This window comes from Aegilops tauschii, chromosome 1 (genome assembly GCF_002575655.3).
Source record: "Aegilops tauschii subsp. strangulata cultivar AL8/78 chromosome 1, Aet v6.0, whole genome shotgun sequence".
Lineage (NCBI taxonomy): Eukaryota > Viridiplantae > Streptophyta > Magnoliopsida > Poales > Poaceae > Aegilops > Aegilops tauschii.
In genome coordinates this window covers 113,367,748-113,383,416 of record NC_053035.3, presented here as the reverse complement: position 1 = coordinate 113,383,416, position 15,669 = coordinate 113,367,748, and positions in this window count along the sequence as shown.

The following is a 15,669-nucleotide window of genomic DNA, read 5'->3' as shown; positions in this document are numbered from 1 at the left end:
GAATTACTTGAAGAAAACGTACTTCACCGGCAAAGAAACTCATCAAATTCCCTTACGTTCTCCTGAGACACATTTACTGGACGATGGCTGGGAACGCCTTGTTCTGTACTGGTCCCGAACCAAGAATGTGGTAAGGTCTATGAGCTCATTTTCTATTTTTAAGTATTATATTCTTGCGTCTTACTGTACTCTGTTCATGTAGAACAAGTGCCTAAACCTGAAGAACAACTGTTCTAATTTAAGATTCCATTGCTATCATAGTTCAAAAAAGCGCTAGGCGTTAATTGTGCGTTTTGCCACCGCCTTGCGCTTTACTAACCAAAGCGCATCCTTATGCGCAGTTATGCACAGATTATGCGTAGTTATGCGCAATGCGTTTTGCCAACGCCTAGAGCCTAGGCGCGCTTAAGCGCTCGCTTAGGCGCGCCTTTTTTAACTATGATTGCTTTGCTCTTGTATCACTGTATTTACTCATACAAACTTATTTTTAAATTGAGGGATCCAATCAAAACTCCAATGGCACAGCAAGTATGTTCACGCATGTTTCTTTAACAGGTTTGCTTTTATCAATAGCTCTGTTGATTTCAATTTCAATTGTGTATACAGTTGACTTTCATATCATGCACATTACTAGCATCACAACAGAGCCAATAGTGTTGTTGTACATCTAGACCCGTGGTACCCATCTGAAATCTTGTTGTGCCATGTAGTTTCACACGCTTTGTATTCTTTCACTGCTGCTTTGTCTTGAACTGATATGATTTGAACCGTGTCTCTATTTTGATTTGGCAAGACAATGCAGTGACCATAGGACATAGATATATGTTTGTTTGATGCTTTTATTATGTACTAGTACTTGGCAATAGAAGACTTGGTAGTTTAATCCTGTCCACCTTACTAATGAACTGGTTCACCGAAATGAGTTTCATATACTAGTACATGCTAAACTTGTTATGTGTCTGCTTGTTTCTTCTTTTAGAATGCTGACAGAATATTGGGGAAGAGTGCCTTATTAAGCAATGGTAAAGGAAGTAATGCAGATAAGGTTCAGGATAGTGACACATCCTTGTTGGTCTCCATCAAAGCTGATAAAACAGCTAACGAAGACTATCTTGAAGACAGCGAGACAACCCCAAAGTCCTGTCTTGGTTTAGTGTTCGAGTTACTGGCCACTACCGCTTGCACAAGCTATTCAAACTCACTGTCTGAATCAGTTCGGTTTCTTGAGTCTCAACTACAAGCTGAAAGACATCGATCAGCTGTGCTGCGACAAGAAGCGGAAGGACTGTGGAAGTCCCTGGAGCATTCAGATGCACACTTTCTGGTGCAACAACAAGCGTTGGAGGATTTTAGCGCCAAACAGGACAAAGCTAATCAGCTTGCTAAGCTTATTGCCAGCATGGTGGATACCCAGGATAACGTTTCTTGAGCTCTTCTGAAGTTGTTTCAATTATGCTCTTATTTTGCTGCCGCGTTTATTTGCACTGGTGGCCAATTTTGACGGCCAGTGTATGTAATGTGCTGCTTTGTTCCCTATATTTGCACTGGTGGCGAACTTTGATGCCCAGTGGATGTAATATGTGTAATAGCGGTAATAGGCTAGCGTTAATTGCTTGCTTATTTATTTCCTTATTGTCTTGTTTAGTTGTTTGCTTGTAGTCACTGCAGTTCTTTTTCTGTTTTTTTCTAGTGGCCACAATAGCCTATTTTTGGTAACTAGGCCAAAATAATCGTGGCAACACATGGACTGTTGTAACCATGGGCCTCCTGCAGGCCGTATGATCCATGGGCCTTCGTCCGGCCGTAGGATCCATCGGCCTTCTATACGGGCCTTAGGGTCCATGGGCCTTCTACGGGCCGTAGGGTCCATGGGCCTTCTACGGGCCGTACGATCCATGGGCCTTCTACGGGCCGTACTATCCATGGGCCTCATACGGGTCGTAGGATCCATGGGCCTTCTACGGGGCGTATCATCATTTCACCAATCATGGGTCGTACTATTTGTGGACCATAACGGGCCGTTAATAGGCCGTATTTGATAACTCTATGAAAACAGCCCAACGGGTTTTTTTAACATGAAAACGGCCCAACGTATTAACGGTCCGCAAACGGGCCGACTGTAACGACGGGCTGAATTTGGCCCACAGGCAGAAAATGACAGTAACGGGCCGTATGTAACCGAATGCTGCAAATGAGCCCAAGAATCAATGGGCCCTGAGAAGGCTGAAAGATAACTTGGGCTGGAAACGGCCCAACGGAATAACAGGCCGTTAATGGGTATAAAGTGATACACTGTTCATTACGGGCCAGTTTCACCACGGGCCGTTAATGGGCCAAAAGTTACAAAGGTCCTCATATGGGCCGAAAGAAGTCATGGGCCACACATGGGCCGGAAGTTAAAACGGGCTGAATCATATTGGATGGCCCAGATGACGCTACTCGGCCTAATTCGGATAGGGCATAACGGGCCCTGGGTTAGCGGGCTGTAAATGGGCTATATGCGAACAGGCCGTTAACAGGCTTTCCGTGGGCCGGCCCGCCACCTTTTGACCAAGTCAAACGGGCCGGCCTTTTCACAGGAATGGGCCTCTGTTGGGCCGTGCCACGTGTCGCCGTATCATAGGCGCCTTCGGTCCAATGAGCGGATGACATCTGTCCCAACGGTGAGCCGACACGTGTTTCCTCCAGCCAATGATGATTTTACACGTGGAAAATCCCCATTGGTCGGGGCTGTTAACGGGTTATCGGATCCAAAACCCGACCCGATAGCTTAACGGCGTTCCGTTACGGTGGATGCCACGTGTCGGTCACCCTTGACGAAAGCACTTCTGTGACGCGCAATTTATCGTCATGGAAGCGGACACTTCCGTGATGATAATTTTGGTAATGTCATGGAACACTTCTACGACAGCACAGGTATGACTATCTTGATTCTGTCATAAATTTGTCATGGATGTACATGCATGACAAAAAATGCGACCTACTGTGACAAACACGTATCATCACGGAAGTGTATTTTTTTTGTAGTGATGGCGGACGTGGATGGCGAGATGCTTGCCGAGTATGGTGCGATGGATGCCATGGAGCCCCTTCCCCAGGAGACCGTCGGGCGCGAGCTGGACATGGAGGAGGCGGTGGAGATCAACGAGCACCAGTCATAGTAGTACTCTATGGTTTGTTTAATTAAGAGTGTTGGTCTTTAATTTGTTAGAGTAATGTTTAGGTCAGCTAGCTATGTTTAATTGCTGAACTTGCTCGATTAAGAAGTTTGGTTGTGCTGTAGTCTCCTTTGTGTACCCAAATTATGCAATGACATGGATGACCACTATAACCAGGGAAATTCGAACCAAAATTTGCACGTTCAAACTCATCACACACGGGTTAAGCTATATGAATCTTTTGTGACGTTCACATATCGTTGAAGGAAATATGCCCTAGAGGCAATAATAAAGTTATTATTTATTTCCTTATATCATGATAAATGTTTATTATTCATGCTAGAATTGTATTAACCGGAAACATAATACATGTGTGAATACATAGACAAACAGAGTGTCACTAGTATACCTCTACTTGACTAGCTCGTTAATTAAAGATGGTTATGTTTCCTAACCATAGACATGAGTTGTCATTTGATTAATGGGATCACATCATTATGAGAATGATGTGATTGACTTGACCCATTACGTTAGCTTAGCACTTGATCGTTAGTATGTTGCTATTGCTTTATTCATGACTTATACATGTTCCTATGACTATGAGATTATGCAACTCCCGTTTACCGGAGGAACACTTTGTGTGCTACCAAACCTCACAACGTAACTGGGTGATTATAAAGGTGCTCTACAGGTGTCTCCGAAGGTACTTGTTGGGTTGGCGTATTTCGAGATTAGGATTTGTCACTCCGATTGTCGGAGAGGTATCTCTGGGCCCACTCAGTAATGCACATCACTATAAGCCTTGCAAGCATTGTAACTAATGAGTTAGTTGCGGGATGATGTATTACAGAACGAGTAAAGAGACTTGCCGGTAACGAGATTGAACTAGGTATTGAGATACCGACGATCGAATCTCAGGCAAGTAACATACCGATGACAAAAGGAACAACGTATGTTGCTATGCGGTTTGACCGATAAAGATCTTCGTAGAATATGTGGGAGCCAATATGAGCATCCAGGTTCCGCTATTGGTTATTGACCGGAGATGTGTCTCGGTCATGTCTACATAGTTCTCGAACCTGTAGGGTCCACACGCTTAAAGTTTCGATGACAGTTATATTATGAGTTTATATGTTTTGATGTACCGAAGATTGTTCGGAGTCCCGGATGTGATCACGGACATGACGAGGAGTCTCGAAATGGCCGAGACATGAAGATTGATATATTGGAAGCCTATATTTGGATATCGGAAGTGTTCCGGGTGAAATCGGGATTTTACCGGAGTACCGGAGGGGTTACCGGAACCCCCCGGGGGTTAATGGGCCATAGTGGGCCTTAGTGGAGAAGAGGAGAGGCGGCCAGGGCAAGGGCCGCGCGCCCCTCCCCCCTAGTCCGAATAGGACAAGGAGAAGGGGGCGGCGCCCCCCCTTCCTTCTTCTCCTCCACCTCTTTCCCCCTCTTCTCCTAGTCCAACAAGGAAAAGGGAGGGAGTCCTACTCCCGGTGGGAGTAGGGCTCCTCCTGGCGTGCCCCCTCCTGGCCGGCCGGACCTCCCCCTTGCTCCTTTATATACGGAGGTAGGGGCACCCTAGAGACACAACAATTGATCGTTTGATCTTTTAGCCGTGTGTGGTGCCCCCCTCCACCATAGTCCACCTCGATAATACTGTAGCGGTGCTTAGGCGAAGCCCTGCGTCGGTAGAACATCATCATCGTCACCACGCCATTGTGCTGACGAAACTCTCCCTCAACACTCGGCTGGATCGGAGTTCGAGGAACGTCATCGGGCTGAACGTGTGCTGAACTCGGAGGTGCCGTGCGTTCGGTACTTTATCGGTCGGATCATGAAGACGTACGACTACATCAACCGCGTTGTGCTAACGCTTCCGCTTTCGGTCTACGAGGGTACGTGGACAACACTCTCCCCTCTCGTTGCTATGCATCACCATGATCATATGTGTGCGTAGGAATTTTTTTGAAATTACTATGTTACCCAACAATGGCATCCGAGCCAGGTTTTATGCGTTGATGTTATATGCACGAGTAGAACACAAGTGAGTTGTGGGCGATACAAGTCATACTGCTTACCAGCATGTCATACTTTGGTTCGGCGGTATTGTTGGATGAAGCGGCCCGGACCGACATTACGCGTACGCTTACGCGAGACTGGTTTTACCGCCGTGCTTTGCACACAGGTGACTAGTGGGTGTCAGTTTCTCCAACTTTAGTTGAACCGAGTGTGGCTACGCTCAATCCTTGTGAAGGTTAAAACAGCACTAACTTGACGAACTATCGTTGTGGTTTTGATGCGTAGGTAAGAACGGTTCTTGCTCAGCCCATAGCAGCCACGTAAAACTTGCAACAACAAAGTAGAGGACGTCTAACTTGTTTTTGCAGGGCATGTTGTGATGTGATATGGTCAACACGTGATGAGATATAAGTTGTTGTATAAGATGATCATGTTTTGTTGAAGTTATCGGCAACTGGCAGAAGCCTTATGGTTGTCTCTTTATTGCATAAGATGCAAGCGCCAAATAATTGCTTTACTTTATCGCTATGCGATAGCAATAGTTGCAAGAGCAATAGTTGGCGAGATGACCATGTGACGACACATTGATATAGATCAAGATGATGGAGATCATGGTGTCATGCTAGTGATGATGGAAATCATGACGATGCTTTGAAGATGGAGATCAAAGGCACAAGATGATGATGGCCATATCATGTCACATATTTTGATTGCATGTGATGTTTATCTTTTATACATCTTATTTTGCTTAGTTCGACGGTAGCTTTATAAGATGATCTCTCACTAATTATCAAGGTACAAGTGTTCTCCCTGAGTATGCACCGTTGCGAAAGTTCTTTGTGCTGAGACACCACGTGATGATCAGGTGTGATAGGCTCTACATTCAAATACAACGGGTGCAAAACAGTTGCACACGCGGAATACTCAGGTTAAACTTGACGAGCCTAGCATATAACAGATATGGCCTCGGAACATTGAGACCGAAAGGTCGAGCGTCAATCATATAGTAGATATGATCAACATAGTGATTTTCACCATTGAAACTACTCCATCTCACGTGATGATCGGACATGGTTTAGTTGATATGGATCACGTGATCACTTAGAGGATTAGAGGGATGTCTATCTAAGTGGGAGTTCTTAAGTAATATGATTAATTGAACTTAAATTTATCATGAACTTAGTCCTGGTAGTATTAGCATATCTATGTTATAGATCAATAGCTCGTGTTTAGCTCCCCTGTTTTATTTTTGATATGTTCCTAGAGAAAACTAAGTTGAAAGATGTTAGTAGCAATGATGCGGATTGGATCCGTGATCTGAGGTTTATCCTCATTGCTGCACAGAAGAATTATGTCCTTGATGCACCGCTAGGTCACAAACCTATTGCAGGAGCAGATACAGATGTTATGAACGTTTGGCTAGCTCAATATGATGACTACTTGATAATTTAGTGCACCATGCTTAAACGGCTTAGAATCGGGACTTCAAAGACGTTTTGAACGTCATGGACCATATGAGATGTTCCAGGAGTTGAACTTAATATTTCAAGCAAATACCCGAGTTGAGAGATATGAAGTCTCCAACAAGTTCTATAGCTAAAAGATGGAGGAGAATAGCTCAAGCAGTGAGCATGTGCTCGGATTGTCTGGGTACTACAATCGCTTGAATCAAGTGGGAGTTAATCTTCCAGATAAAATAGTGATTGACAGAATTCTCTAGTCACCATCACCAAGTTAGTAGAACTTCGTGATGAACTATAATATGCAAGGGATAACGGAAACGATTCCCAAGCTCTTCATGATGCTGAAATCGACGGAGGGTAGAAATCAAGAAAGAGCATCAAGTGTTGATGGTTAACAAGATCACTAGTTTCAAGAAAAGGGCAAAGGGATAGAAGGGGAAATTCAAGAAGAACAGCAAGCAAGTTGTTGCTCAAGTGAAGAAGCCCAAGTCTGGACCTAAGCCTGAGACTAAGTGCTTCTACTGCAAAGGGACTGGTCACTAGAAGCGAAAACACCCCAAGTATTTGGCAGATAAGAAGGATGGCAAAGTGAACATAGGTATATTTGATATACATGTTATTGATGTGTACTTTACTAGTGTTTATAGCAACCCCTCAGTATTTGATACTAGTTCAGTTGCTAAGGATAGTAACTCGAAACGGGAGTTGCAGAATGAACAGAGACTAGTTAAGGGTGAAGTGACGATGTGTATTGGAAATGGTTCCAAGATTGATATGATCATCATCGCACACTCCCTATACTTTCGGGATTAGTGTTGAACCTAAAATAAATGTTATTTAGTGTTTGCGTTGAGCATGAATATGATTGGATCTTGTTTATTGCAATACGGTTATTCATGTAAGTTAGAGAATAATTGTTGTTCTGTTTACATGAATAAAACCTTCTATGGTCATACACCCAATGAAAATGGTTTGTTGGATCTCGATCGTGGTGATACACATTTTCATAATATTGAAGCCAAAAGATGCAAAGTTAATAATGATAGTGCAACTTATTTGTGGCACTGCCGTTTAGGTCATATTGGTGTAAAGCGCATGAAGAAAATCCATGTTGATGGGCTTTTGGAATCACTTGATTATGAATCGTTGATGCTTGTGAACCATGCCTTATGGGCAAGATGACTAAGACTCCGTTCTCCGGAACAAGAGCGAGCAACTGACTTATTGGAAATAATACATACTGATGTATGCGATCCAATGAGTGTTGAGGCTCGCGGCGGGTATCGTTATTTTCTAAACTTCACAGATGATTTGAGCAGATATGGGTATATCTACTTGATGAAACATAAGTCTGAAACATTTGAAAAGTTCATATAATTTCAGAGTGAGGTGGAAAATCATCGTAACAAGAAAATAAAGTTTCTACGATCTGATCGCGGAGACGAATATTTGAGTTACGAGTTTGGTCTTCAGTTAAAACAATGTGAAATAGTTTCACTACTCACGCCACCTGGAGCACCACAGTGTAATGGTGTGTCCGAACGTCGTTACCGTACTTTATTAGATATGGTGCGATCTATGATGTCTCTTACCGATCTACCACTATCGTTTTGGGGTTATGCATTAGAGACAGCTGCATTCACATTAAAAAGGGCACCATCTAAATCCGTTGAGACGACACCGTATGAACTGTGGTTTAGCAAGAAACCTAAGCTGTCGTTTCTTAAAGTTTGGAGTTGCAATGCTTATGTGAAAAAAATTCATCTTGATAAGCTCAAACCCAAGTCGGAGAAGTGTGTCTTCATAGGATACTCAAAGGAGACAGTTGGGTACACCTTCTATCACAGATCCGAAGGCAAAACATTCGTTGCTAAGAATGGATCCTTTCTAGAGAAGGAGTTTCTCTCGAAAGAAGTGAGTGGGAAGAAAGTAGAACTTGATGAGGTAACTGTACCTGCTCCCTTATTGGAAAGTAGTTCATCACAGAAATCTGTTCCTGTGACTCCTACACCAATTAGTGAGGAAGCTAATGATGATGATCATGTAACTTCAGATCAAGTTACTACCGAACCTCGTAGGTAAACCAGAGTGAGATCCGCACCAGAGTGGTACGGTAATCCTGTTCTGGAGGTCATGTTACTTGACCATGACGAACCTACGAACTATGAGGAAGCGATGATGAGCCCAGATTCCGCGAAATGGTTTGAGGCGATGAAATCTGAGATAGGATCCATGTATGAGAACAAAGTGTGGACTTTGGTTGACTTGCCCGATGATCGGCAAGCCGTAGAAAATAAATGGATCTTCAAGAGGAAGACAGACGCTGATAGTAGTGTTACTATCTACAAAGCTAGAATTGTCGCAAAATGGTTTTTGACAAGTTCAAGGTGTTGACTACAATGAGAGTTTCTCACTCGTATCTATGCTTAAGTCTGTCCGAATCATGTTAGCAATTGTCGCACTTTATGACATCTGGCGAATGGATAAACAAAACTGCATTCCTTAATGGATTTATTAAAGAAGAGTTGTATATGATGCAACCAGAAAGTTTTTGTCGATCCTAAAGGTGTTAACAAAATATGCAAGCTCCAGCGATTCATCTATGGACTGGTGCAAGCATCTCGGAGTTGGAATATACGCTTTGATAAGTTGATCAAAGCATATAGTTTTATACAGACTTGCGGTGAAGCCTGTATTTACAAGAAAGTGAGTGGGAGCACTACAGCATTTTTGATAAGTATATGTGAATGACATATTGTTGATCAGAAATAATGTAGAATTATTCTGCCAAGCATAAAGGAGTGTTTGAAAGGAGTTTTTCAAAGAAAGACCTCGGTTAAGCTGCTTACATATTGAGCATCAAGATCTATAGAGATAGATCAAGACGCTTGATAAGTTTTTTCAATGAGTACATACCTTGACAAGATTTTGAAGTAGTTCAAAATGGAACAGTCAAAGAAAGAGTTCTTGCCTGTGTTACAAGGTGTGAAATTGAGTAAGACTCAAATCCCGACCACGGCAAAAGATAGAAAGAGAATGCAAGTCATTCCCTATGCCTCAGCCATAGGTTCTATAAAGTATGCCATGCTGTGTACCAGATCTATTGTATACCCTACACTGTGTTTTGCAAGGGAGTACAATAGTGATCTAGGAGTAGATCACTGGACAGCGGTCAAAATTATCCTTAGTGGAATAAGGATATGTTTCTCGATTATGGAGGTGACAAAAGGTTCGTCGTAAAGGGTTACGTCGATGCAAGTTTTTGACACTGATCCAGATGACTCTTAAGTCTCAATCTGGATACACATTGAAAGTGGGAGCAATTAGCTAGAGTAGCTCCGTGCAGAGCATTGTTGACATAGAAATTTGCAAAATACATACGGATCTGAATGTGGCAGACCCGTTGACTATACTTCTCTCACAAGCAAGACATGATCACACCTTAGTTCTCTTTGGGTGTCAATCACATAGCAATGTGAGCTAGATTATTGACTCTAGTAAACCCTTTGGGTGTTGGTCACATGATGATGTGAACTAAGGGTGTTAATCACATGGTGATGTGAACTATTTGTGTTAACTCACATGGCGATGTGAACTAGATTACTGACTCTAGTGCAAGTGGGAGACTGAAGGAAATATGCCCTAGAGGCAATAATAAAGTTATTATTTATTTCCTCATATCATGATAAATGTTTATTATTCATGCTAGAATTTTATTAACCGGAAACATAATACATGTGTGAATACATAGACAAACAGAGTGTCACTAGTATGCCTCTACTTGACTAGCTCGTTAATTAAAGATGGTTATGTTTCCTAACCATAGACATGAGTTGTCATTTGATTAACAGGATCACATCATTAGGAGAATGATGTGATTGACTTGACCCATTCCGTTAGCTTAGCACTTGATCGTTTAGTATGTTGCTATTGCTTTCTTCATGACTTATACATGTTCCTATGACTATGAGATTATGCAACTCCCGTTTACCGGAGGAACACTTTGTGTGCTACCAAACCTCCCAACGTAACTGGGTGATTATAAAGGTGCTCTACAGGTGTCTCCGAAGGTACTTGTTGGGTTGGCGTATTTCGAGATTAGGATTTGTCACTCCGATTGTCGGAGAGGTATCTCTGGGCCCACTCAGTAATGCACATCACTATAAGCCTTGCAAGCATTGTAACTAATGAGTTAGTTGCGGGATGATGTATTATGGAACAAGTAGAGAGACTTGCCGGTAACGAGATTGAACTAGTTATTGAGATACCGACGATCAAATCTCGGGCAAGTAACATACCGATGACAAAGGGAACAACGTATGTTGTTATGCTGTTTGACTGATAAAGATCTTCGTAGAATATGTGGGAGCCAATATGAGCATCCAGGTTCCGCTATTGGTTATTGACCGGAGACGTGTCTCGGTCATGTCTACATAGTTCTCGAACCCGTAGGGTCCGCACGCTTAAAGTTTCGATGACAGTTATATTATGAGTTTATATGTTTTGATGTACCGAGGGTTGTTCGGAGTCCCGGATGTGATCACGGACATGACGAGGAGTCTCGAAATGGTCGTGACATGAAGATTGATATATTGGAAGCCTATATTTGGATATCGGGAGTGTTCCGGGTGAAATCGGGATTTTACGGGAGTACCGGAGGGGTTACCGGAACCCCCCGGGGGTTAATGGGCCATAATGGGCCTTAGTGGAGAAGAGGAGAGGCGGCCAGGGCAAGGGCCGCGCGCCCCTCCCCCCTAGTCCGAATAGGACAAGGAGAAGGGGGCGGCGCCCCCCCCCCTTCCTTCTTCTCCTCCACCTCTTTCCCCCTCTTCTCCTAGTCCAACAAGGAAAAGGGAGGGAGTCCTACTCCCGGTGGGAGTAGGACTCCTCCTGGCGCGCCCCTCCTGGCCGGCCGCACCTCCCCCTTGCTCCTTTATATATGGGGGTAGGGGGGCACCCTAGAGACACAACAATTGATCGTTTGATCTTTTAGCCGTGTGCGGTGCCCCCCTCCACCATAGTCCACCTCGATAATACTGTAGCGGTGCCTAGGCGAAGCCCTGCGTCGGTAGAACATCATCATCATCACCACACAGTCGTGCTGACGAAACTCTCCCTCAACACTCGGCTGGATCGAAGTTCGAGGGACGTCATCGGGCTGAACGTGTGCTGAACTCGGAGGTGCCGTGCGTTCGGTACTTGGTCGGTCGGATCATGAAGACATACGACTACATCAACGGCATTGTGCTAACGCTTCTGCTTTCGGTCTACGAGGGTACATGGACAACACTCTCCCCTCTCGTTGCTATGCATCACCATGATCATGTGTGTGCGTAGGAATTTTTTTGAAATTACTACGTTACCCAACAATCGTACACAATGCTGAATAAGGGACCGTGTGTGACGACACTTTGCGCGCTAGTTTTTTCGCTGCACCGATTCAAAAATTTTAGCTTCCGTGGAAATATCTACCTCCCTGCCCCCTTCCCCTTACCAAAAGCCACATTTCCCCTGTTTCCGCCTTCCTTTCCAAGTTGAAACCTTCACTCCTTGCTTGCAACGCCGCCTTCTCGCCGGCGACCTTCCTTCACGCTGCTCGGCCTCGTCTACCCAGGCAGGTAATCCACACCCGACCCCCATCCTCCTCCTCCTTCCACATCCCACATGCCCCGACCGCCGGCGCGACACCTTTCACCCAAATCACCTCCACCTCCACCAAATAAGCGCCGCCCTAAGCCATGGTGCACGCAGGATAGCCAAGAGCCCACGGAGCATTTGGCAGCGGAGAAGCAAGTCGCGGTCGCATGCGCGGATGAGGTCGCGATGGTTGCCATTCATGCCGACCCCCATATCTTGGAGGAGCACCTCGCCGTCGAGGCCACCTCAATGCCTCGCGCGCCGACGCCGCGATGCGGTTGGCTGCTGTAAACGACAGTTCGTAGCGTTTTCTCGAGGCCACCCTCGGTGCCTTCGATGAAGACTACGTGTTCTCTCAGCATGCACGTGCTTACCTCAACTCGAGAGCCAGCAGGTTGGTACCTGGAGCGGCTCAGGAAAATCACCACTACGACGAGGGCACCCACGATGTATAGGCCTCGCCCTCTTCCATGTCCACGAAGCCAATCATCTTTGATATCTCCGACGATGAGGAGTAGCTTGTCTTATTAGCTCACTATATGGACCCATGTTCAGTTTGCTAGCTACGTCGGTTAAGCATGCTCGGTTTACCCGTTGCATGTGCTGCTCCTGCCTTTCCTTAACAGATTCTAGTGAATTATGCTATCTAATTTTACCATGCAATATGTTGCTCTGTGTATATGTTCTATATGTTGTGCAATGTGCTGCTCACTTATTAACTGTTTGGTTAATTAGTTGCCGTCTTCAGTTAACTGTTTGGTTCAATTCTGCAAATGTGATGTTCAATTCTTCAGGCTGCAATTTTGTATTGTCTTCCATGTGAGAAATAAATCAAATTTATATTTACAAAATACATGAGAAACAAATACAATTGTTATATTTCCAAGTTGTCAAGCATGCTTGGTTTGGTTAACTGTCTGATCTTCTAGTATGGTATACATTATGCGATGTGGTGCTCAGTTAACGTTGGTTCATTGGTTGTGGTGTTTAGTTACCTGTTTGGTTCAATTCTGCAATGCGATGTTCAGTTGTTGTGGGTGCATTCTTTTATTGTATACCATGTGGGAAATAAATCGAATTTGGCTGTACTAAATACATAAGAAACAAATACAATTGCTATATTTACAAGTTGTTAAGCATGATTGGTTTGGTTAACTGTTTGGTCTTCTATTAGTACTATGTTATATTGTGCAATGTGGTGCTCAGTTAATGTTTGGTTCATTTGTTGTGGTGTTTAGTTAACTGTGTGGTTCAATTCTGCAATGCAATGTTCAATTGTTGTGGGTGCATTCTGTTATTGTATACCATGTGAGAAATAAATCAAATTTGGCTGTACTAAATACATGAGAAACAAATAGAATTGCTATATTTCCAAGTTGTTAATCATGCTTGGTTTGGTTAACTGTCTGATCTTCTATTAGGAGTATGTTATATTGTGCAATGTGGTGCCGAGTTAATGTTTGGTTCATTTGTTATGGTGTTTAGTTAACTACTTGGTTCAATTCTGCAATGCGATGTCCAATTGTCGTGGGTAAAATTTTGTATTGTTGTGCATGTGAGGAGTAAATCAAATTTGGCTGCACTTAATACATGAGAAACATATACAAGTTCTATATTTCCTAGTTCTTAATCATGCTTGGTTTGGATAAATGGGTTTCCCATGTGGCTTGAATTAATCTAATGAATCTGCAATGTCCTTATTTTTCATCAACATATTTCACTGATAGCATGCGAACCCTCACTTAACCTGATGACTAACTACCTTATATGTGTTGCAGGGAAACAATGGGAAGCACTGAGGTTTACAATTGAGGTTTGCACATGCATGGTCCTTTGTCTAATAGCACATTATTGTGCAATTGCAAGAACCATTCTAATATTTAGGTTTTTAACAATTTGGTCTTGCACATGTAGGTCCTGCTGTCAGAGGTTTTGACCCACTATTCGACCCTTTTTTGCATATGGGGAAATGAGTTGTCCATGAATACCAGTCAAGTCAAGAAACTCGGAAAGATTGTTAGGATAAAGAAATTAGCGACAAAAAACAACAAGATCTTTGTCTGCACAATGAAAAAGACATCAGTTCACTACAAGATGTTACTAACTATTATACCATGCCTTTTTTTATTCCTTTGCCCCGTTTCCAATATAAAGAAGATATTTATGCACATCCTGATGGAAATATGCCCTAGAGCCAATAATAAAATGGTTATTATTATATTTCCTAAATCATGATAAAGGTTTATTATTCATGCTAGAATTTTATTGATCGGAAACTTAAATACATGTGTGAATACATAAATAAATACTGTGTCCCTAGTAAGCCTCTACTAGACTAGCTCGTTGATCAAAGATGGTTAAGGTTTCCTAACCATAGACATGTGTTGTCATTTGATAACGGGATCACATCATTAGAAGAATGATGTGATGGACAAGACCCATGCGTTAGCTTAGCATAATGATCGTTCAGTTTATTGCTATTGCTTTCTTCATGTCAAATACATATTCCTTCGACTATGAGATTATGCAACTCTCGGATACCGGAGGAATACCTTGTGTGCTATCAAATGTCACAACGTAACTGGGTGATCATAAAGATGCTCTAGAGGAATCTCCGAAGGTGTTTGTTGAGTTGGCATAGATCAAGATTAGGATTTGTCACTCCGAGTTTCGGAGAGGTATCTCTGGGCCGTCTCGGTAATACACATCATAAGCTTGCAAGCAAATGACTAAGGAGTTAGTTACGAGGTGATGTATTATGGAACGAGTAAAGAGACTTGCCAATAACGAGATTGAACTAGGTATATAGATACCGACGATCGAATCTCGGGCAAGTAACATACTGATGGACAAAGGGAATTACGTATGTTGTCATAACGGTTCAACCGATAAAGATCTTCGTATAATATGTAGGAGACAATATGGGCATCCAGGTTCCGCTATTGGTTATTGGCGGGAGAGGTGTCTCGGTCATGTCTACATAGTTCTCGAACCCGTAGGGTCCGCACGCTTAACGTTCGTTGACGATATAGTATTATATGAGTTATGTGATTTGGTGACCGAATGTTGTTCGGAGTCCCGGATGAGATCACTGACATGACGAGGAGTCTCGAAATGGTCGAGAGGTAAATATTGATATATATAGGACGATGGTATTCGGACACCAGAAGTCTTTCGGAGGGTACCGGGTACTTATTGGGTCACCGGAAAGGAGTTTCGGGCACCCCCGGCAAAGATATGGGCCTTATGGGCCAAGAGAGGGAACACACCATCCCACAAGGGGCTGGTGCGCCTCTATAGTGGCCGACCACATGAGGAGGAGAAGGAAAGAGGGGAGGAAAAGGAAAGTGTGGAGTAGGACTCCCCCTTCCTTCCCCCCCCCC